The 23,780-nt window shown below is 43.0% G+C and overlaps 1 pseudogene; it reads left to right on the top strand.

Annotated features, from left to right (window-relative positions):
* The first annotated feature begins 1,108 nt into the window (after window positions 1-1,108).
* LOC131826204 (U6 spliceosomal RNA) lies at window positions 1,109-1,200 on the top strand (annotated as a pseudogene).
* Window positions 1,201-23,780: the final 22,580 nt, after the last annotated feature.

Here is a 23,780-nt window from a genome sequence, read left to right as displayed (position 1 = left end):
GAATCTGGAATTAAATTAAATTAAATTAAAAATAAATTAAAACCTAGAATGACATACTGTTTTCATTTCCCCCTTTTTTTTTTTTTGGTAATGCAGAAACTTTAGTTTGATGTAATACCATTTATTTATTTTTGCTTCTTTTGCTTGTGTTTTTGGCCTGGTATCCAAACAACTATTGGCAAGACCAATGTCAAGGAGAATTTTCCCTATGTTTTCCTTTAGGAAATTTAGTTTCATGCATCACATTTAAGTCTTTAATCTATTTCAAGTTAAGATTTATGAGTGATATGAGGTTCCAGTTTCATGCTGGTTTGTGTGACTATTCAGTTTTAAATATCATTTATTGAACAGACTATCTTTACCTATTATATATGTTGGCCCCTGTCAAATATTAGGTGACTGTATCAAAGGATTTATTTCTGGACTCTCAATTCTGTTCAACTTGTTTATTGGTCTGATTTTATGCCAGTATACTTTATTGTTTTGAGCATGAGGGCTTTGTAGTATAGTTTCAAATCAAGAAGTGTAATTTCGCTTCTTCATTCTTTCTCAGAACTGCTTTATTTGTTGTCTTTTATGGTCTCATATAAATTTTAGGATTCTTTACTTACTTCTGTAAAAGAAAATATTGGATTTTTTAAAAATATTATTTATTTATTTATTTGACAGAGAGAGATGACAAGCAGGCAGAGAGGCAGGCAGAGAGAGTAGAGTTAGCAGCTTCCTGCTGAGCTGAGAGTCTGATGCAGGGCTCGATCCCAGGACCCTGGGATCATGACCTGAGCCGAAGGCAGCGGCTTAACCCACTGAGCCACCCAGGCTCCCCTAACATTGGATTTTTGATAGGAATTGAATTTACAGATGGTTTTCGGTAGTATGGACATTTTAACAATGTTAATTCTTACCATTCATAAATATGAGCTATCTTTCCATTTATGTCTCCTTCAAATTCTTTATCAATGTCATAGTTTATGGGGTACAGATCTTTCATCTTCTTAGTTAAATCTTTTCCTAAGTATTTTATTATTTTTGATGCTATTGTGAATTAGATTGTTCTCTTTATTTTTTCAGATAGTTCATCATTAGAGTGTTAAAATGCTCCTGTCTTGTGCTTACTTTGGCAGCACATATACTAAATTTGGAATGATGCAGAGAAGATTAGCATGATCACTGAGCAAGGATGACATGAAAAACTATTTTAAAAAAAACGAAACAAAACAAAATTCCTGTCTTTTATATATTGATCTTGTATTTGGCAGCTTTATTACATTTTTTTATTCAAAATTTTTTGTGAAGTTTTTAGGATTTTTTTACATGTAAGTTCATGTTATCCAAAAAAAGAAAATTTTACTTCTTCCTTTTTTTTTTTTTTTTGGAGTCTTTTATTTCTTTGTGTTCCTTGTTTCTCTGGCTAGGACATCCAGTACTATGTCAAATGAGAGTAGTGAAAGTGGACACACTTGTCTTTTTTTCTGATCTTTAAGGGGAAAACTTTCAAACTTTTTTGATTGAATATGAGATTAGCTCTGGGCTTGCAATATGTGTTTTTTCTTTAATGGATTTTTTAAATTATTTTTTAAATTTTTTATAAACATATAATGTGTTTTTATCCCTAGGGGTACAGGTCTGTGAATCACCACGTTTACACATTTCACAGCACTCACCATCACTCACCATAACACCTGCCCTCCCCAATGTCCATACCCCCACCATCCTCTCCCAACACACCTCCCCCCAGCAACCCTCAGTCTGTTTTGTGAGATTCAGTCTTTTATGGTTTGTGTCCCTCCCAATCCCATCTTCTTTTATTTTTCTTTTCGTACGCCCGAAAGCGCCTATGTTGCATCTCCACTTCATCATATCAGGGAGATCATATGATAGTTGTCTCTCTCAGATTGATTTATTTCGCCAAGCATAATACCCTCTAGTTCCATCCATGTCATCACAAATAGCAGGATTTCATTTCTTTTGATGGCTGCACAGTATCCCATTGTACATATATACCATATCTTATTTGTTGATTGATCTGTTGAAGGACATTTAGGTTCTTTCCATAGTTTAACTATTGTGGACATTGCTGCTATAAACATTTGGGTGCATGTGCCCCTTCAGAATTCCACGTTTGTATCTTTAGGGTATATATCCAGTACTACAATCACTGGGTCATAGGGTAGTTCTATTTTCAGCTTTTTGAGGCACCACCACGCTGTTTTCCAGAGTGGTTGCACCAGCTTGCATTCCCACATACAGTGTAGGAGAGTTGCCCTTTCTCCACATCCTCGCCAGCATCTGTCATGACTGATTTGTTCATTTTAGCCATTCTGAAAGGTGTGAGGTGGTATCTCATTCTGGTTTTGATTTGTATTTCCCTGATGCCGAGTGATGTGGAGCATTTTTTCATGTGTCTGTTGGCCATTTGGATGTATTCTTTGCAAAAATTTCTGTTCATGTCCTCTGCCCATTTTTTCATTCGATTATTTGTTCTTATGGTGTTGAGTTTGATAAGCTCTTTATAGATTTTGGATAGATACTGGCCCTTTATCTGGTATGTCATTTGCAAATATCTTCTCCCAGATAACTTCTGACAGTCATCTTTTGGCTTTGTTAACTGTTTACTTTGCTGTGCAAAAGCTTTTTGATCTGATGAGATCCAAGTAGCTCATTCTTGCCCTTGCTTCCCTTGCCTTTGGCGATGTTCCTAGGAAGAAGTTGCTGCTGCTGAGGTCAAAGAGGTTGCTACCAGTTCTCTCCTCAAGGATTTTGATGGATTCCTTTCTCACATTATGCTTCTTCATCCATTTCCAGTCTATTTTCATGTGTGGTGCAATGAAACGGCCCAATTTCATTTTTCTGCATGTGGCTGTTCAATTTTCCCAACACCATTTTTTGAAGAGGCTGTCTTTTTTCCATAGGACATTCCTTCCTGCTTTGTTGAAGATTAGTTGACCATAGAGTTGAGGGTGTATTTCTGGGCTCTCTATTCTGTTCCATTGATCTATGTCTGTTTTGGGGACAGTTCCCTACTATCTTGATGATGACAACTTTGTAATAGAGCTTGAAGTCTGGAATTGTGATGCCAACAACTTTGGCTTTCTTTTTCAATATTCCTCTGGCTATTCGAGGTATTTTCTGGTTCCATATATATTTTAGGATGATTTGTCCCATTTCTTTGAAAAAAATGGATGGGATTTTGATAGGGATTGCATTAAATGTGTAGATTGCTTTAGGTAGCATAGACATTTTCACAATATTTGTTCTTCCAATACAGGAGCATGGAACATTTTTCCATTTCTTTGTGTCTTCTTCAATTTCTTTCATGAGTACTTTAGAGTTTTCTGAGTATAGATTCTTTGTTAGGTTTATTCCTAGGTATCTTAGGGTTTTGGGTGCAATTGTAAATGGGATTCACTCCTTAGTTTCTATTTCTTCAGTCTTGTTGGTATAAAAAAAATGCAACCAATTTCTGTTCATTGATTTATATCCTGACACTTTACAGAATTTCTATACAAGTTATAGCAGATTTGGAGTGGAGTCCTTTAAGTTTTCCACATACAGTATCATATCATCTGCAAACAGGGATAGGTTGACTTCTCTTCTGCCAATTTGGCAAAATTTGGATGCCTTTAATTTCTTTTTGTTGTCTGATTGCTGAGGCCAGGACTTCTAGTAGAATGCTGAATAGCAGTGGTGATAATGGACATCCCTGCCGTATTCCTGACCTCAGCGGTAAAGTATTCAGTTTTTCCTCCATTGAGAATGATATTTGCAGTGGGTTTTTCATAGATGGCTTTGATAATATTGATAATATGTGCCCTCTATCGCTACACTTTGAAGAGATTTTTTTTTAAGATTTTATTTATTTATTTGACAGAGAGAGAGATCACAAATAGGCAGAGAGACAGACAGAGAGAGAGATGAGGAGAAGCAGGCTCCCTGCTGAGCAGAAAGCCCAATGCAGGACTCGATCCCAGGCCCCTGGGATCATGACCTGAGCCGAAGGTAGAGGCTTAACCCCCTGAGCCACCCAGGCGCCCCACTTTGAAGAGTTTTAATCAGGAAGGGATACTGCACTTTGCCAAATGCTTTTTCAGCATCTATGGAGAGTATCATATGGTTCTTGTTCTTTGTTTTATTGATGTGTTGTATCACATTGATTGATTTACAGATGTTGAACCAACCTTGTAGCCCTGGAATAAATCCCAGTTGGTCGTGGTGAATAATCCTTTTAATGTACTGTTGAATCTTATTGGCTAGTATTTTGGTGAGAATTTTCGCATCTGTGTTCATCAAGGATATTGGTCTGTAGTTCTCTTTTTTGATGGGATCCTTGTCTGGATTTGGGATCAAGGTGATGCTGGCCTCAGAAAAAAAAAGAGTTTGGGAGTTTTCCTTCCATTTCTATTTTTTTGGAACAGTATCATGAGAATAGGAATTAATTCTTCTTTAAATGTTTGGTAGAATTCCCCTGGGAAGCCATCTGGCCCGGGGCTTTTGTTTGTTTGGAGATTTTTGATGACTGTTTCAATCTCCGTACTGGTTATGGGTCTGTTCAGGTTTCCTATTTCTTCCTGGTTCAGTTGTGGTAGTTTATATGTCTCTAGGAATGTATCCATTTCTTCCAGATTGTTGAATTTGTTGGCGTAGAGTTGCTCATAGTATGTTCTTATAATTGTTTGTATTTCTTTGGTGTTGGTTGTGATATCTCCTCTTGCATTCAGGATTTTATTTATTTGGGTTCTTTCTCTTTTCTTTTTGATAAGTCTGGAAAGGGGTTTATCAATCTTATTAATTATTTCAAAGAACCAGCTCCTAGTTTCGTTGATTTGTTCTATTGTTTTTTTTGTTGTTGTTGTTGTTGTTTTGTGGTTTTTGTTTGTTTCTATTTCATTGATTTCTGCTCTGATCTTTATTATTCCTCTTCTCCTGCTGGGTTTAGGCTTCCTTTGTTGTTCTTTCTCCAACTCCTTTAGGTGTAGGGTTATGTTGTGTATTTGAGATCTGAGAGAGAAGCGTGATTGCACACGTCTGTCACTGCACTCCCCAGGAGCAAGTCTGGGGAAGGCGCAGCACGCCGCCCCCAGAGAAGAGAAGGAGCCGTTGGCCTTGTGGTCGGGAAAAGGACGGGAAGCAGGGTAGCCTGCCATAGCAGGAAGAGCAGGCCAGTGGAAGACAAGTGTGACCCGCGCTCTGTGCGGAAAGACAAAGCCTGGTTCCTAAGGAGACATGAGGGGACGATTAAGGCAGGGACGCGTGCTCCACACTGAGGAAGGAGTGTGGGCAGGAGGCAGGCCGGTCCTGTGCCTCTGGTCCCCAGTGGACAGCATCTCCTTCACAACCTGTCCATAGGGCAGACTTGGGCTAGCTACCAGGCGCCATAGCCGGAACTCGCAGAAACAGCTCCCTCGAGAACGGGCAGTCAGATGCCATCATCCTCCAACATGTGACAACGTTTTAGTTTGCAGGGAGTTTGCAGGGGGTTTGCAGGGGAAGGAGTGGGGACAATCCCCCAAAGCTCCCCATTCCAGTGAACGGGCGGTGTTCAGGGAAACTGTCGCCTCTCCTCTCCTGTGGGGAAAGCACTGGCCTTGTCCGCGAATCCGCCTGAGGTCCAGTGCCAAAGGCCCAGCGTTGCCTACACCGGGAGATGGTAGTGTGCATAGAGTGTCATCTTGGGCCACGCACGCTACTGCAGGGTTGTGACTGTGTCTGCTTAGTTCGGCTTGGCAGGGTGAACCCAGGGCGCCAACATGGAGCCCGGGAAAGCAAGGTCTAAGAGACACCAGCTCTCCCGCGACTCTCCTTCCCTGATGCGACAGAGCGAACACCCAAAGCCTTGCTGAGGAAGCAGCAGAGAAGTTCGCTTCCCGCCAAGCTGAAAACCTCTGCAAAAGCAGAGCAGTCCCTGGGAAATCAGAGTCAGTCCTGTGGGCTGATTTTGTTGCTTGCTTTAGCCTAGTATTCGCAACACTATGGGAGAAACCCGCTTAGAGAGAAAGCCTATTTGCCCCTCAGGGAAAGCACAGCATTCTTTGGGAAATCAGCGTCCAGTCAGAGGGATGCTCCTGTTGCCTGAGCTGGTCTCCTCAGCACGGTGTAATAAACCCACATGGAGCGAAATCCTCTATGCCTGGGCATCCCCTCTGCCTGAGAGAAAGAGCCTTAAGGAAAGCGAAATGATTTTCACTGCAATCCCCATGAGCATGTCAGTGGAAGGTGCAGCAGCTGCCCGGGGAGAAGAGCAGGACCCCTTGGCCTTCTGGTCTGGAACGGTTGCGATAAAGGAGAGCTGGCAATACAAGTATCACCCGCTCCCAGTGCAGAGAGACAGAAGCCTGGCTGCTAAGGAGACAGGAGAGGATGAGTAGGGCAGGGCGCAAGCTCCACTCTTAGGAAGGAGTCTGGGCAGAAAGCATGCCTGTCCTGAACCTCTGGGCCCAAGGAGACAGCAGCTTCTTGGCTACCTGTCCCTGGGGCAGACATGCGCTAGCCACCAGGTGACTACGCAGAACTCGCAAAAACAGCTCCCTGAAATAACGGGGAGTCAGATGCCGTCTTCCTCCAGGATGTGGAAGCTTGGAGGAGGCACGGGGTTTAAGGGGAAGGAGTGGGCACAGTCCCCCAAAGCTCCCTATTCAGTACACAGGCGGTGTGCAGGGATCCTGTCACCTCTCTTTTCCTGTGGGGAAAGCACTGGCCTAGTCTGAGAATCCGCCTGAGCGCCAGAGTAAAAGGCCAAGCGATGCCTACACTGGGAGATGGTAGTGTGCATAGAGTGCCATCCTAGGCTACACAAGCTACTGCAGGGTTGTGGCTGTGTCTGCTTAGTTCAGCCTGGCAGGGTGAACCCAGGATTCCCACATGGAGCCCGGGAAAGCAAGGCCCAAGAGGCACCAGCTCTCCCGCAGTTCTTCTACCCTGTTGCGACTGAAGCCTTGCTGAGGAAGCAGCAGCAAAGTGCTCTTCGCTCCAAGCCATAGCATCTGCGAAAGCACAGCATTCGCTGAGAAATGTTCTGCGGGCTGCTGCTGCTTGCCCGAGCCCAGTCTCGCGGTGGGAGAAACCCGCATACAGCGAAAGCCTCTTTGCCTGGTCATCTCCCCTGGGAAAGCACAGCGTTCCTTGGGAAATCAGAGTTGGGTTTGGGGATGCTGCTGCTGCTTGCCTGAGCTAGTCTCCGCAGCTCGTTGGAACATACCCAAATGGAGCGAAATACTCTTTGCCCTAGCATCCCCTCTGCCTGAGAGAGAAGCCAAGTGTGGGGAAGTCGCAGCACACCGCCTCTGGAGAAGAGAAGGAGCCCTTGGCCTTGGGGTCGGGAAACACTCGGTAAGCAGGACAGCCTGACGTGGCACAAACAGCAGGCCGGTGGCAAGACAAGAGTCACCCGCTCCCTGTGCGGAGAGATGGAAAACTGGCTGCCAAGGAGACATGAGGGGACGACTAGGGCAGAGGCGCGTGCTCCACTCTTAGGAAGGAGTCTGGGCAGAAAGCATGCCTGTCCTGACCCTCTGGGCCCAAGGAGACAGCAGCTCCTTGGCCACCTGTCCTGGGGCAGACTTGCGCTAGCCACCAGGCACCTAAGCTGAACTCGCTGAAACAGCTCCCAAAATAACGGGCAGTCAGATGCTATCTTCCTCCAGGATGTGGAAGCTTGGAGGAGGCACGGGGGTTTAAGGGGAAGGAGTGGGCACAGTCCCCCAAAGCTCCCTTATCTGTGCACCGGCCGTGTGCAGGGATCTTGTCGCCTCCTCTCTCCTGTGGTGAAGGCACTGGCCTAGACCCCGAGTCTGCCTGAGAGCCGGAGCAAAAAGCAAAGCCTAACCTAACCCAGGACATGGTAATAGGCATAGAGTGCCATGCTAGGCCAAGCACGCTGCTGCAGGGTTGTGACTGTGTCTGCTTAGTTCTGAATAGCAAGGGGAATCCCAGGCGTAAACTCGGAGCCCAGCAAAGCAAGTCCCAAGAGGCACCAGCTCTCCCGCGGCTCTTCATCCCTGCCGCGCAGAGTGAACACCCAAAGCCTTTCTGAGGAAGCAGCAGCGAAGTGCGGTTCGTGCCAAGCTGAAAGCCACTGCGAAAGCATAGCAGTCGCTGGGAAATGAGAGTCGGTTCTGAGGGCTGCTGTTGCTGCTTGCCTTAGCCTAGTATTCGCAGAGAGCGAAAGCCTCTTTGCCATGGCATCCCCTCTGGGAAAGCACAGCATTCTTTGGGAAATCAGAGTCCGGTCTGAGGGATGCTCCTGTTTGCCTAGGATGGTCTCCTCAGCACCTACAAAGCCCTCATGCTCAAAACAATAAAGTATACTGGCATAAAAACAGACCAATAAACAAGTTGAACAGAATTGAGAGTCTAGAAATATATCCTTTCATACAGTCACCTAATATCTGACAGGGGCCAACATATATAATTGGTAAAGAAAGTCTGTTCAATAAATGATATTTAAAACTGAATAGTCACATAAACCAGCATGAAACTGGAACCTTATAACTCATAAATCTTAACTTGAAATAGATTAAAGACTTAAATGTGATGCATGAAACTAAATTTCCTAAAGGAAAACATAGGGAAAATTCTCCTTGACATTGGTCTTGCCAATAGTTGTTTGGATACCAGGCCAAAAACACAAGCAAAAGAAGCAAAAATAAATAAATGGTATTACATCAAACTAAAGTTTCTGCATTGCCAAAAAAAAAAAAAAAAAAGGGAATGAAAAAACAATCCACAGAATGGAAGAAAATACAAATCTTATATCTGAAGAGAGGTTAATAACGAACAGATACAAACAGAAAAATATATATAATTTAAAAAATAGCAAAAGGATCTCAATAGACTATTTTTTCAAAAAACTTATATAAATGACCAACAGGAGCATTAAAAAGTGCTCAACGTAAAAACTCAGGGCAAAGTCATTATGTTGTTTTTGTTGTTGTTGTTTACCTCTGATAAACACAACAAGATATTACTACCTATTAGAATATATACTACCAAAAAATTAAAACTAAGAAATTTTGGTAAATATTGGGAAAAATGGGGAACTTATGCACTGTGATAGGGATATAAATTTGTATGGAAAACAGTATGGAGATTATTCATATTATTAAAAGTAAAATTACCATATGATTCAGTAATCCCACCTCTAGGTATATATCTAAAGGAAACGAAGTCACTATTCGAAGACATATATCCACTCTTATGTTCATTATAAAATTATTAACTCTAAGCAAGAGATGGAAATAACTTCAGTATCCATTAATGGATGAATGGATAAAATAAGTATGGTAAATATATACTATGGAATACTACTGAACCATGAAAAATTAAGAAATACTGCCATTTACAACAGCATGGATGGATCTTGAAGGTATTATACTGAGTGAAATATTTCAAAGATTTTATGTATATTTTAATTTATGTATTAAGATATCCCTTACATACAGAATCTGAAGAAAAAGCAAACTAATGGAAACTTAGAGTTGAGTTGACAAGAGGTGAACCTGGGGTGGAATAAGGTGGTCAAAGGGTACAAACTTGCAACTATAATATGAAAAAGTTCTGGGGATCTAATGTACAGCATGATGATCATAGTTAATAATATATACATCTATTTTTATTGTGCTTCCCTTTATTAAACGTTGCATATATCACATTCTTACAAGTTGAAAGTTTATAGCAATCTTGTATAAAAGAGGTCTGCTGCCACCATTTTTCTAACAACATTTGTTCATTTTGTGTCTCTCTGTCACATGTTGGTAATTCTTGCAATATTTCAAGTTTTTTCATTATTATTGTATTTGTTATGGTGATCTGTGATCAGTAATTATGACCCACTGAAAACTCAGAACTAGTTTACTTAAGGTATATACATTGTTTTTCCTTAAAGGCATAATGCTTTTGAACAGTACAGTATAGTGTTTATTTTTTATATGCACTGGGAAACATAATTTTTTATTTGCACTGGGAAACCAAAAAAATTAATAATAATTTGACTTAGTTTATTGAGATAATCACTTTATTGAGGCGGTCTGGAACAAAACCCACAAGACCTCTGAAGTTTATCTCTACTATATACTTAAAAGTTGCTAAGAGAGTAGATCTTAAAATCCCTTACCATACATGCATAAAAAACAGTGGCAACTATATGAGATAGTAGATGTATTCACATTTTTATGTAGATTATATTGCAATACAGATGTATGCCAATTTATCAAATTGTACAAAATTTACACAATGTTAAAAGTTTGCAATGTTATAAGAAATCATTTCTTATATTTACAAATTATAATATGTCGATTATTTTTCTATAAAGCAGGAAAAAACTTTTTGTAGCATTAATCTATTTTTCAAAAAAGGAAGTAAGGAAGTAGAAACTGCAACTAACTCTGAAATAATAGAATATAAAATCCATTTTAGTTATAGACACTGTGACAAAAACTATTAGTTTACAATGAAGGAGTACTTAGGAAGCATGAAGGATGCTCTATAAATAAGGCTGAAAGAGCTCAGTTTTAAGGTTTAAATTTAAAATGTTCTTTTGAAATACTAAACTGACCACCCATTTTTCCAAACATAAATGTCTTAACTGCATGAATTTATTTCATACAACTCTATAATCTAGTTTCATAAGAAAGCAGCATGCAAATTTTGAATAAGACAAACTTGCTTAAGTTTCTTTGTGTTCAACAGTAAAGGATACTTCCCTCAAAAGAAGAAAAATCAGCATATTTATTATGATAATTATTATTCATAATGAGATTCATATTGAATTAGGGAATATATATCCTCAGAGAAGGTAAAGTAAAATGAAATTTATTTTGGTAAATGTGTCTATGAATAGTCAATACAATGCCTCAATATAAATGAATATTATCATTTTGAACAATTTAATTACTATTATTAGAATTATTATAAGTATAAAAATAGCTATCATTTTAGCAAGGAATATGAGACTCTCATGCTCCATGCTTCATTGCATCCACACAACAACTCTGCATAATAAGTATTATCATCACCATTTCATGGGTGAAAAAACTGAGGCTAACACATTTAGATAACTGGTTTATGATTACATGGCTAGTAAAGATGCATCACACTAATTTAGATTTTATGATTTCAGAATTGTACTCTTTCCACTGCACATTCTATTACTCTGTAAATACTTGGCTTGTTTTCATTTAGTTCTTTAATTTTATTCATGTGGTGATGGCTTAAAGCTTCATTTAAAGGAAGCTTAAACAATTCATTTAACCAAAAGCTCCCAAGAATTAAAAATGTCATGGATATCATTAGTTAATGGGTAACTATATATTTTCCACTCGAGTGAGATAACAATCAGAGTATTTTTCTAAGTTTTAGTCTCTGAGTGTTCCAAAGGACTTTGTTAAAATAGAAATATTTAGACAAAGGTGATCAAAAGTCTGGATCAGGTCACCTTAAGATAAATATTAGGAAACTGAGGAAACAAATGGAGATTTGAACACTGAACTATGATATAATGAATGGTTTAAAGTATTTAGTAGAGCATAGAAAAGCCCTTTAAAGCCAGGGCTTAGCCTAGCATTGCAGCTTCTGGGATATCTGTCTATCTATCATCTACCTATCTATCTAGCTCCATGCGGGTATCTTCCACCGAGCAGCGGAGAATAGCTCAGGCAAGCAGCAGCAGCATAACCAAACCCAACCCTGATTTCCCAAGGAACGCTGTGCTTTCCCAGGGGAGATGCCCAGGCAAAGAGGCTTTCGCTGTATGCGGGTTTCTCCCACCGCGAGACTGGGCTCAGGCAAGCAGCAGCAGCCCACAGAACATTTCTCAACGAATGCTGTGCTTTCGCAGAGGCTTTGGCTTGGAGCGAAGAGCACTTTGCTGCTACTTCCTCAGCAAGGCTTCAGTCGCGACAGGGAAGAGGAGCTGCGGGAGGTGTTCGCTCTGTCGCATCAGGGAAGGAGAGTCGCGGGAGAGCTGGTGTCTCTTGGACCTTGCTTTCCCGGGATCCATGTTGGCGCCCTGGGTTCACCCTGCCAGGACGAACTAAGCAGACACAGCCACAACCCTGAAGTAGCGTGCGTAGCGTAGGATGGCACTCTATGCACACTACCATCTCCCAGTGTAGGCATCGCTTGGCCTTTTACTCTGGCATTCAGGCGGATTCTCAGACTAGGCCAGTGCTTTCCCCACAGGAAAGGAGAGGTGACAGGATCCCTGCACACCGCCCGTGCACTGAATAGGGAGCTTTGGGGGACTGTGCCCACTCCTTCCCCTTAAACCCCGTGCCTCCGCCATGCTTCCACATCCTGGAGGAAGACGGCATCTGACTCCCCGTTATTTCAGGGAGCTGTTTCCATGAGGTCAGCGTAGGCGCCTGGTGGCTAGCGCATGTCTGCCCCAGGGACAGGTGGCCAAGGAGCTGCTGTCTCCTTGGGCCCAGAGGCTCAGGACAGGCATGCTTTCTGCCCAGACTCCTTCCTAAGAGTGGAGCACGGGCCCTGCCCTACTCATCGCCTCCTGTCTCCTTAGCAGCCAGGCTTCTGTCTCTCTGCACAGGGAGCGGGTGATACTTGTATTGCCGGCTCTCCTTTTCCCAACCGTTTCCAGACCAGAAGGCCAACGGCTCCTGCTCTTCTCCCCGGTCAGCGTGTTGAATCTTCCACAGACATGCTCCAGGGGACCGCAGTGAAAAACGTGTCCTTTCCTTAAGGCTCTTTCCACAGGCGCCACCGCGCTTCTCTCTCAGGCAGAGGGGATGCTCAGGCATAGAGGATTTCGCTCCATGCGGGTTTATTACACCGTGCTGAGGAGACCAGCTCAGGCAAACAGGAGCATCCCTCAGACCAGACTCTGATTTCCCAAGAATGCTGTGCTTTCCCAGAGGGGATGCCAGGGCAAAGAGGCTTTCGCTCTATGCGGGTTTCTCCCATCGTGCTGCCAATACTAGGCTAAGGCAAGCAGCAACAGCAGCCCTCAGAACCGACTCTGATTTCCCAGCGACTGCTATGCTTTCGCAGAGGTTTTCAGCTTGGCACGGACCGCACTTCGCTGCTGCTTCTTCAGAAAGGCTTTGGGTGTTCACTCTGCGCGGCAGGGAAGAAGAGCCACGGGAGAGCTGGTGCCTCTTGGGACTTTCTTTCCTGGGCTCCGAGTTTACGCCCTGGATTCACCTTGCTATTCAGAACTAAGCAGACACAGTCACAACCCTGCTTCAGCGTGCTTGGTCCAACATGTCACTCTATGCCAATGACCATCAAATGGGCTAGGTTAGGCTTTGCTTTTTGCTCCGGCTCTCAGGCAGACTCGGGGTCTAGGCTAGTGCCTTCACCAGGAGAGAGGAGGCGACAGGATCCCTGCACACGGCCCGTGCACAGAGGAGGGAGCTTTGGGGGACTGTGCCCTCTCCTTCCCCTTAAACCCCGTGCCTCCTACAAACTTCCACATCCTGGACTAAGATGGCATCTGACTGCCCGTTATTTTGGGAGCTGTTTCTGCGAGTTCAGCGTAGACGCCTGTGGCTAGCGCAAGTCTGCCCCAGTGACAGGTGTCCAAGTAGCTGCTGTCTCCTTGGGCCGAGAGGCTCAGGATAGGCATGCTTTCTGCCCAGACTCCTTCCTAAGAGTGGAGCACGCGCCTCTACCCTAGTCGTATCCTAATGTCTCCTTAGCAGCCAGGCTTCGATCTCTTCGCACAGGGAGGGGGTGACTCTTGTCTTGCCACCCGCCTGCTGTTCGTGGCAGGGCAGGCTATCCTGCTTCCCGAGCGTTTCCCGACCCCAAGGCCAACGGCTCCTTCTCTTCCAAGGGGGCGGCGTGCTGCGCCTTCCCCACCCTTGGCTTCTCTCTCAGGCAGAGGGGATTCTAGGGAAAAGAGTATTTCGCTCCATTTGAGTATCTTCCACCGAGCTGCCAAGACTAGCTCAGGCAAGCAGCAGCAGCATCCCCAATCCCAACTCTGATTTCCCAAGGAACGCTGTGCTTTCCCAGGGGAGATGCCCAGGCAAAGAGCCTTTCGCTGTATGCGGGTTTCTCCCACCTCGAGACTGGGCTCAGGCAAGCAGCAGCAGTCCGCAGAACATTTCTCAGCGAATGCTGTGCTTTCGCAGATGCTATGGCTTGGAGCGAACATCACTTCGCAGCTGCTTCCTCAGCAAGCCTTCAGTCGCGTTAGGGAAGAAGAGCTGCGGGAGAGCTGGTGCCTCTTGGGCCTTGCTTTCCAGGGCTCCATGTTCGCGTCCTGGGTTCACCCGACAGGCCGAACTAAGCAGACACAGCCACAACCCTGCAGTAGTGTGCGTAGCCTAGGATGGCACTCTATGCACACTACCATCTCCCAGTGTAGACATCGCTTGGCCTGTTGCTCTGGCGCTCAGGCAGATTCTCGGACTAGGCCAGTGCTTTCCCCACAGGAAAGGAGAGGTGACAGGATCCCTGCACACCGCCCGTGCACTGAATAGGGAGCTTTGGGGGACTGTGCCCACTCCTTCCCCTTAAACCCCGTGCCTCCGCCATGCTTCCACATCCTGGAGGAAGACGGCATCTGACTCCCCGTTATTTCAGGGAGCTGTTTCCATGAGGTCAGCGTAGGCGCCTGGTGGCTAGCGCATGTCTGCCCCAGGGACAGGTGGCCAAGGAGCTGCTGTCTCCTTGGGCCCAGAGGCTCAGGACAGGCATGCTTTCTGCCCAGACTCCTTCCTAAGAGTGGAGCACGGGCCCTGCCCTACTCATCGCCTCCTGTCTCCTTAGCAGCCAGGCTTCTGTCTCTCTGCACAGGGAGCGGGTGATACTTGTATTGCCGGCTCTCCTTTTCCCAACCGTTTCCAGACCAGAAGGCCAACGGCTCCTGCTCTTCTCCCCGGTCAGCGTGTTGAATCTTCCACAGACATGCTCCAGGGGACCGCAGTGAAAAACGTGTCCTTTCCTTAAGGCTCTTTCCACAGGCGCCACCGCGCTTCTCTCTCAGGCAGAGGGGATGCTCAGGCATAGAGGATTTCGCTCCATGCGGGTTTATTACACCGTGCTGAGGAGACCAGCTCAGGCAAACAGGAGCATCCCTCAGACCAGACTCTGATTTCCCAAGAATGCTGTGCTTTCCCAGAGGGGATGCCAGGGCAAAGAGGCTTTCGCTCTATGCGGGTTTCTCCCATCGTGCTGCCAATACTAGGCTAAGGCAAGCAGCAACAGCAGCCCTCAGAACCGACTCTGATTTCCCAGCGACTGCTATGCTTTCGCAGAGGTTTTCAGCTTGGCACGGACCGCACTTCGCTGCTGCTTCTTCAGAAAGGCTTTGGGTGTTCACTCTGCGCGGCAGGGAAGAAGAGCCACGGGAGAGCTGGTGCCTCTTGGGACTTTCTTTCCTGGGCTCCGAGTTTACGCCCTGGATTCACCTTGCTATTCAGAACTAAGCAGACACAGTCACAACCCTGCTTCAGCGTGCTTGGTCCAACATGTCACTCTATGCCAATGACCATCAAATGGGCTAGGTTAGGCTTTGCTTTTTGCTCCGGCTCTCAGGCAGACTCGGGGTCTAGGCTAGTGCCTTCACCAGGAGAGAGGAGGCGACAGGATCCCTGCACACGGCCCGTGCACAGAGGAGGGAGCTTTGGGGGACTGTGCCCTCTCCTTCCCCTTAAACCCCGTGCCTCCTACAAACTTCCACATCCTGGACTAAGATGGCATCTGACTGCCCGTTATTTTGGGAGCTGTTTCTGCGAGTTCAGCGTAGACGCCTGTGGCTAGCGCAAGTCTGCCCCAGTGACAGGTGTCCAAGTAGCTGCTGTCTCCTTGGGCCGAGAGGCTCAGGATAGGCATGCTTTCTGCCCAGACTCCTTCCTAAGAGTGGAGCACGCGCCTCTACCCTAGTCGTATCCTAATGTCTCCTTAGCAGCCAGGCTTCGATCTCTTCGCACAGGGAGGGGGTGACTCTTGTCTTGCCACCCGCCTGCTGTTCGTGGCAGGGCAGGCTATCCTGCTTCCCGAGCGTTTCCCGACCCCAAGGCCAACGGCTCCTTCTCTTCCAAGGGGGCGGCGTGCTGCGCCTTCCCCACCCTTGGCTTCTCTCTCAGGCAGAGGGGATTCTAGGGAAAAGAGTATTTCGCTCCATTTGAGTATCTTCCACCGAGCTGCCAAGACTAGCTCAGGCAAGCAGCAGCAGCATCCCCAATCCCAACTCTGATTTCCCAAGGAACGCTGTGCTTTCCCAGGGGAGATGCCCAGGCAAAGAGCCTTTCGCTGTATGCGGGTTTCTCCCACCTCGAGACTGGGCTCAGGCAAGCAGCAGCAGTCCGCAGAACATTTCTCAGCGAATGCTGTGCTTTCGCAGATGCTATGGCTTGGAGCGAACATCACTTCGCAGCTGCTTCCTCAGCAAGCCTTCAGTCGCGTTAGGGAAGAAGAGCTGCGGGAGAGCTGGTGCCTCTTGGGCCTTGCTTTCCAGGGCTCCATGTTCGCGTCCTGGGTTCACCCGACAGGCCGAACTAAGCAGACACAGCCACAACCCTGCAGTAGTGTGCGTAGCCTAGGATGGCACTCTATGCACACTACCATCTCCCAGTGTAGACATCGCTTGGCCTGTTGCTCTGGCGCTCAGGCAGATTCTCGGACTAGGCCAGTGCTTTCCCCACAGGAAAGGAGAGGTGACAGGATCCCTGCACAACGCCCGTGTACTGAATAGGGAGCTTTGGGGGACTGTCCTCACTCCTTCCCCTTAAACCCCGTGCCTCCGCCAAGCTTCCACATTTTGGAGGAAGACGGCATCTGACTCCTCGTTATTTCAGGGAGCTGTTTCCGCGAGGTCAGTGTAGGTGCCTGGTGGCTAGCGCATGTCTGCCCCAATGACAGGTGGCCAAGGAGCTGCTGTCTCCTTGGGCCCAGAGACTCAGGACAGGCATGCTTTCTGCCCAGACTCCTTCCTAAGAGTGGAGCACGCGCCCTGCCCTACTCATCCCCTCCTATCTCCTTAGCAGCCAGGCTTCTGTCTCTCTGCAGTGGGAGCGGTTGATACTTGTATTGCCGGCTCTCCTGCTTCGCAACCGTGTCCAGACCAGAAGGCCAACGGTTACTGCTCTTCTCCTCGGCCAGCGTGCTTCACCTTCCACAGACATGCTCCTGGGGACCGCAGTGAAAAACGTGTCCCTTTCCTTAAGGCTCTTTCCACAGGCGCCACCGCGCTTCTCTCTCAGACAGAGGGGTGCTAGGGCAAAGAGTATTTCGCTCCATGCGGGTATCTTCCACCGTGCTGTGGAGACTAGCTCAGGCAAGCAGCAGCAGCATCCCCAAACCCAACTCTGATTTCCCAAGGAACGCTGTGCTTTCCCAGGGGAGATGCCCAGGCAAAGAGGCTTTCGCTGTATGCGGGTTTCTCCCACCTCGAGACTGGGCTCAGGCAAGCAGCAGCAGCCAGCAGAACATTTCTCAGCGAATGCTGTGCTTTCACAGAGGCTATGGCTTGGAGCGAACAGCACTTCCAGCTGCTTCCTCAGCAAGGCTTCAGTCGCGTCAGTGAAGAAGAGCTGCGGGAGAGATGGTGCCTCTTGGGCCTTGCTTTCCCGGGCTCCATGGCTTACCTATATCTATCTCTCCCATTAAAATGATTCCTCTGGGCTGGGGTTTTGTTGTGCTCATCTTAGGCCAGGCACTCAATAAATTGTCTCTGAATCATTGAATTCTTTGACTCCCTTGCTAGAGTCTCAATTTCATGAGGCCAAGGATTGTTCTATTCAGTCCTTCTTTATCCTCAATGTCTGTTATATTGCAGTCACATACGTGACTAATGGGAAAAATCACAGAAAGTAAGAGTTAAAACTACAGAAAAACCCCGTAGGTTCAATAACACAAAGCTTTCTAAAATTATTTAGCCCAAGAATTGAATACTGGCTGCACTTTTGATTTTTTTTTAAATGGTATTGAATTTAATTTAAAGGGAAATACTTGAATGGTAGAATAATAAATTTATAAAAGCAACTTGCTCCTTAAAGTAAGAATTATATAGGACATCTCTTCTAGAAGCAAAATTTTCAAATGTCAAACATCTGAAAGCATAGAAGGAGAAGAGTGTGAATTGTGTACTTCAATGCTCTTTTCTTTATATTCAGCAAACAGCTTCATTCACACCTTTCCAGTTTTTTCAACTCTTTTGACAAAGCCTTCAGAGGAGTTACTGCTGATGACCACCATCACAGCCTGACAGGAGAAATTTTATAAAGAAAAATAATAGCTTGTTTTTCCCAAATTGTTAAGGATATGGTGAAGCTCTGTCGGATTCAAAGGAGGAATGTGCAATTCCATGCTATATATAATAATAACTTATTTTAAGAGTGGCTTTGCAATTTTTCAGATATATCCATTTACTGAAACCACTATCAAATAAACAAAAACAAACAAATTAACAGGGGTTCGAGACAGGAATTATCTAATCTAAAAATAGCACATGTTCACAGAATACACAACACATATCCCAAGTACTACTATAGGTTTCAAGTAATAGTCAAAACAATAGTAAACATGATTCAGACCCTACCAGTCAAATCATAAATGGGACCTTAACTGTAAATCCTTATCTTTAGATCAAAGCGGGTAATTGGGTGCTGAAGATACATTATAGAACTAATATGTTATAGAACTCCTCTGAAACGAGTCATTTATTCCATCACTTTTCCTGCACAGCTGCTGACCCATGTTTTGGTTCCTGGAAATAGCTGCTACCCTGTCATACTTTTTAAAAGCACATATATTGATAACTCTACTCATTCCTCCATTCCTCTGTGACTGTCACTGTGTTAAAATGTGGAGTCAGCTGACTCACTTGTGGTGGTAATAAAGTAGATGAGTTTGCAAAGTATTTTGTTATTTCTAAAAATGCAAAAACCAAATTACATTGAAACCATAAGGGGTGTTTCAGGGAGAGCTGTAGGATGTGGTTTCTTGTGTAATCCACAGAGATTAGCTCCAACACATATTTAAACTCTCCTCTAGGAGCAACCTTAGTGGTAAAACAAGAAGATAAACACCCTGGCACAAAATTATCACTTATGTTTAGCTTCCTAGTCTCCTCGTGTTACTTATTTATCTTAACTTCTCTCTGAAATCAGGGAACACAGAATCTCAATCAGTTGACATTTTTCTACTGAATTACCCAATAGTCTGATCATACCCCTAAGACTTTTTAAAATTATTTCACTCATAATCCCCAATCTGCTTTGCTTCCTCATCTTAGTACACTGTAATTTGATTTCAAAATGAGGACAGTTGTCAGTAATGCCACATTCATTAATCTATTTTACAATTCCATGTACTTAGAACTATGAAAATATGTTAATTACATCCATTCCAATAAGCCACCCTAAATTTATTCTCATGAAACAAGACCTCAAGAAAGAGAATTCAAAATCATCCATGTATTTGCAATTTATTGCAATAAAGCCTTTATCAATAGACTTCCCTGTGCACATGGTGGTCAAATTGCTGGTGAAAACCAGCCAGATCTATTACAAGCTTTCTCATGGCTTCTAGGTAACCCAAGTGAGCCTTTATTGATACTGGGAAGGGATAAAGCAGGGAAGGGATAAACAGTGATGTAAGAATTGGCTAGACAAAAGTAATGACTCTCATTACAAAGTGAGTATTTTAAAGCAAAAGAGCCTGTTGGGAATATTGTTTTATAAAATAGTGGGTTTTTTTAATTAACTTTTTCAATTCAATTAGTTAACGTATAGTGTACCATTAGTTTCAAATGTAGATTTCAGTTATTCATACATAGCATATAATAGCTAATGCTCAGTACTTACTGTTATAGCTTCTTGAAAGCAGAATTTTAACCCCCTGAGCCACCCAGGCGCCCTTGAAAGCAGAATTTTAGATCATATTTTCTGATTACTTCCATGTAGTACAACAATTTCCTGCTAGCAACCTTCAAAACATACAGTTCGTTAGAGGAATTTCTTTAATAATAAATAAATAGGAATTTATTTAAATTTATAAATGTATAAAATAAATAGGAATTTATTTAAATTTATTTAAATATTGCACACTGTTTCATTGTTCATAAATAAGGTGATGATATCATAGCCATTAGTTGGTAGCACTGATATATCACTTTCTTTTTCCTTCTCAGTGCATTCTCTTTGCACAAAATAGATATATATTTTTAAAAAATCTGAATCTATGGCAAGTTTTTAAAAAACCCTATACAGTAAAGTTTATCATTTTAAGTAATCTCAATTATCTTTCTCAACTGTGATAGTATATCCTTCTATCTAGGCCAGATATTGTATGAGGGATTTGAAGAGACATAGTTTTCTAAATTTCACTTTTCTCATCTGCAAAATGCTGATCATGATCCTACAATAAAATACACTTACAATTTTTTGATGAAAATTAATTTATTTATTTTAAGATTTTATTTATTTATCAGAGAGAGTGGGCGAGAGAGCAAGCACAGGCAGAAAGAATGGCAGGCAGAGGCAGAGGGAGAATCAGGCTCCCGGCCGAGGAAGGAGCCCGATGCGGGACTCGATCCCAGGACGCTGGGATCATGACCTGAGCCAAAGGCAGCTGCTTAACCAACTCAGCCACCCAGGCATCCCTTTTGATGAAACTTTAATCTGTATAAACAATATATTTGCTGTAATGCGTGGTTCATGGAAAACATCTTATTTAATTATAAGCAACAACAGTATTAGAAATTAAGTAATGTGTCTATAATATTTAAAGTTTTAACACATAATTCCAGTGCTTTGCCTTATTTTCTCAAATCCCTTTACCACTGACAGAGTCAAATGTACTTTTTCTACTAGTAGCCAGCTCTTTGTCTTTTGTCAGAAAGATGCCCTTGTGAATTATTTATAATAGAGATATTAGCAATAATAATAATAATAATAAATAGCAATGAAAATGTGAAAAAAAGTTTTCTTAACTAATTAGGGTTCTTAGACATCAATTAGAGGAACCACCTCTGGAAAGCAAATTAATCTGCAAGACATTCCCAGAATTAACAAGCCAGTCAGATACAGGGTTGTCTACAGAATGAAAGGTGAAGCAAAAGGACTAGGTTTGGAAAATAGGTAAGGACAGTGAAAAAAATGATCAAATTTTTGGGCACAATAAATTCTTAGGTGTCCTTTCAATGGAGTCCTGGGCATCATGTAGCAGAAACTCTGGAGATTATCTCAATCCATTGGAGTCACCCCGTTTATTAGCTTGCTATTGACAAAGTTATTTACAAACTGTAGAGCAAGAGGTTATAATGTAGAAAACTGATGGTAATGAACAAGATTCTTGTTAACAATAATGCAAGTTAGTGATTTTTCATTAGAAAACATAAATTCTATATCCCAAATTATGGGCCCAGAGCACTTCTGCTGCACAACTCTGCTTATATCCCACATAACCATGTGAACTAGTTTTAATATCTGCTTCTCTTACTACTTTTTGAATAAAAATTCTTGACACAAGTATTTTATAATTGTGTGATAATCATGCATTTAATTTCTTGGAGAACAAAACACACTTTAGCATAACTATGTTCTTTCACAGAACCAGCCTTGATAACACACTTTTATATGTTAGAAATGATGTAATAAATGTAGAATATTGGGCACTCATTTGGTATTCTTTGCCATGTTTTGCACTATTAAAAAGAGATCAGTGAACTTGGACTGGAGTTAGTAGACATAGAAGAAAATAAAATATTACAGAGAAGAATCCTCTGTGGTCCACAACCTAAACGGGCTGGGATTCCCATCATTTGGATCCCTGTAGCTTTACAAAAGTCAATTAAATTTTTGTATCTCTGATTAAAGTTGATTCCCCAGTACTTTTTCAAACATCTCTTGGAAAGTATTGTTTCCCAGGAAAAAAAAGGGATTTTGCACATGTATCTGCCTTTGTCTCTGGTCATGATCTAAGTCAGGATCCCTGGGATCGAGCTCCATATCGGGCTTCCTGCTCATTAGGGAGTTTACTTCTCAGTCTCTCTCTGCAGCTACCTCCCCCTGCCCCACTCATGCTCTCTCTCTCAAATAAATACAATCTTTAATTTTTTAATTAAAAATCAGATAAATAAAATAAAAAGTATGGTCTTACTGCCCCATTTAGCTCCTTTTTTTTTTTTTTGAGTTGTATTTAATGCAGCGTGAGAGAACATGAGGATCTCAAACTTTAAAAAAAAAAAGGAAAAAATTGAGTTTTGTTAGGATTTAAGATCTTGTCTGCTAGACAAAAACGTTGGCTTTGTTAACATGTGAAAATTAACAAAAGAGAATAAGATAGAATTCTAATAATTTTTGTAGAAATTAAAAATTTCCTCCAACCCAATTTCATACAGACCCATTAAGTAAATTCATTCCAATGTCCCAAACCAACCTTTTCTAATAGTAATGCATCTGTGTAAACAGGGTCACGCCAAGGAATAAATAAATATTATTATATTTTTCCTGTCTCTTCCACAGTCACATCTGGGTATATTGGTAGCAAGCCAATTATCTATCTTATAAGACATGATATCATAAGGAAGGGTATTCTGTCCATTTGGAACAACTGAAAATCATTGTAATTTTATCTTGGTGCAATAACTTGAGATGGCACAGTGTGGGTTATGAATATATTTTATTTTTTTTTTTTTACTGGGAAGAAGAGATTATAGAGATATTGGTTATCCTTGAGAGATTGACAGGTGTTGATAGTTGCAGGTCAATATCCATCTACTTTTTCCTTTAATATCAGAAAGCACTGAGGGATTGACAACAAGGAAACTTAAAACAACATCAAATATTTTATTGTCTCTTTTCTAGTTATATTGTAACCATATGACAAAGTATCAGTCGTACAAGCTATCATGCTCTTTTACCTCTATCTTTCTGCCAGAAATGTGGGCTTAATAGTGAGAACTCCAACAGCAATTTTTGCAACGGTGAATAAAAAGCCATGAAAACCTCTAAGATAGTTCACTTGACTTTCTTAAGACTCTGAACCAACACCAGAAAACACTCTCTGTAGCCTTCTTGTTAAATGAAAAAATATGGTTAAACCACTTTTGAAAGTCTACTACATACAGCAAAATGTAAATCTTAATTGAAATATGTCCTCTCAGCTGTGCTTAAGCAACTGAGTTCTGAGCTTTTCAGGTTTTCAATCTGAAAGTGTACACCTCTGGTGCTCTGAAAGGGAAGAGAAAGGACACCCTGTTCTCCATATAAATTAAAGAAGAGAAATCTGTGCATTTAAGTGGGCCATATAAAATTTATCAAGCAATTATCTCCTAACTCCTTCCTATCCAAATTACCTGATATGCTCTCCCTACTCCTTTATTCCACGTTACTGCCTTTTCCAGGTTTCTGCCTCACATCACAACATGTCTTCTGTTATTTCCTTCTTGCAAGCTAGTTTTGTTTTCTCCATCTAAAAAAGTCAACAATCATTGTGTATTTCAATTCCCACTTTCCTCAAATGCATTGATTCTTCTTATCTATTACTCTTTTCTCATACTCAGTGTCTTAGTCTTTATGGGGTTTGTACTTTGCTTTTCCCCATCCTTTACTGCCATTATTTACTGCCAGTTATTATCAAATCTAATAACTTCTTAGAGAAAGTTAAAAATTCCTGCATAGCCACATGTGAACACAAAGTCACTGATTTTTAGCAAACCTATAAGATAGTCAGACATCCATTCAATTTCTTTTTTTTTAAGATTTTATTTATTTATTTGACAGAGAGAGATGACAAGCAGGCAGAGAAGCACGCAGAGAGAGAGCCCGATTTGGGGCTCGATCCCAGGAACCTGGGATCATGACCTGAGCCGAAGA

The sequence above is a fragment of the Mustela lutreola genome, chromosome 2, assembly GCF_030435805.1.
Source record: "Mustela lutreola isolate mMusLut2 chromosome 2, mMusLut2.pri, whole genome shotgun sequence".
In the NCBI taxonomy this organism is placed as follows: Eukaryota; Metazoa; Chordata; class Mammalia; order Carnivora; family Mustelidae; genus Mustela; species Mustela lutreola.
The sequence above is the reverse complement of the archived record's forward strand: the minus strand, read 5'-3'. Positions and strand labels throughout refer to the sequence as shown.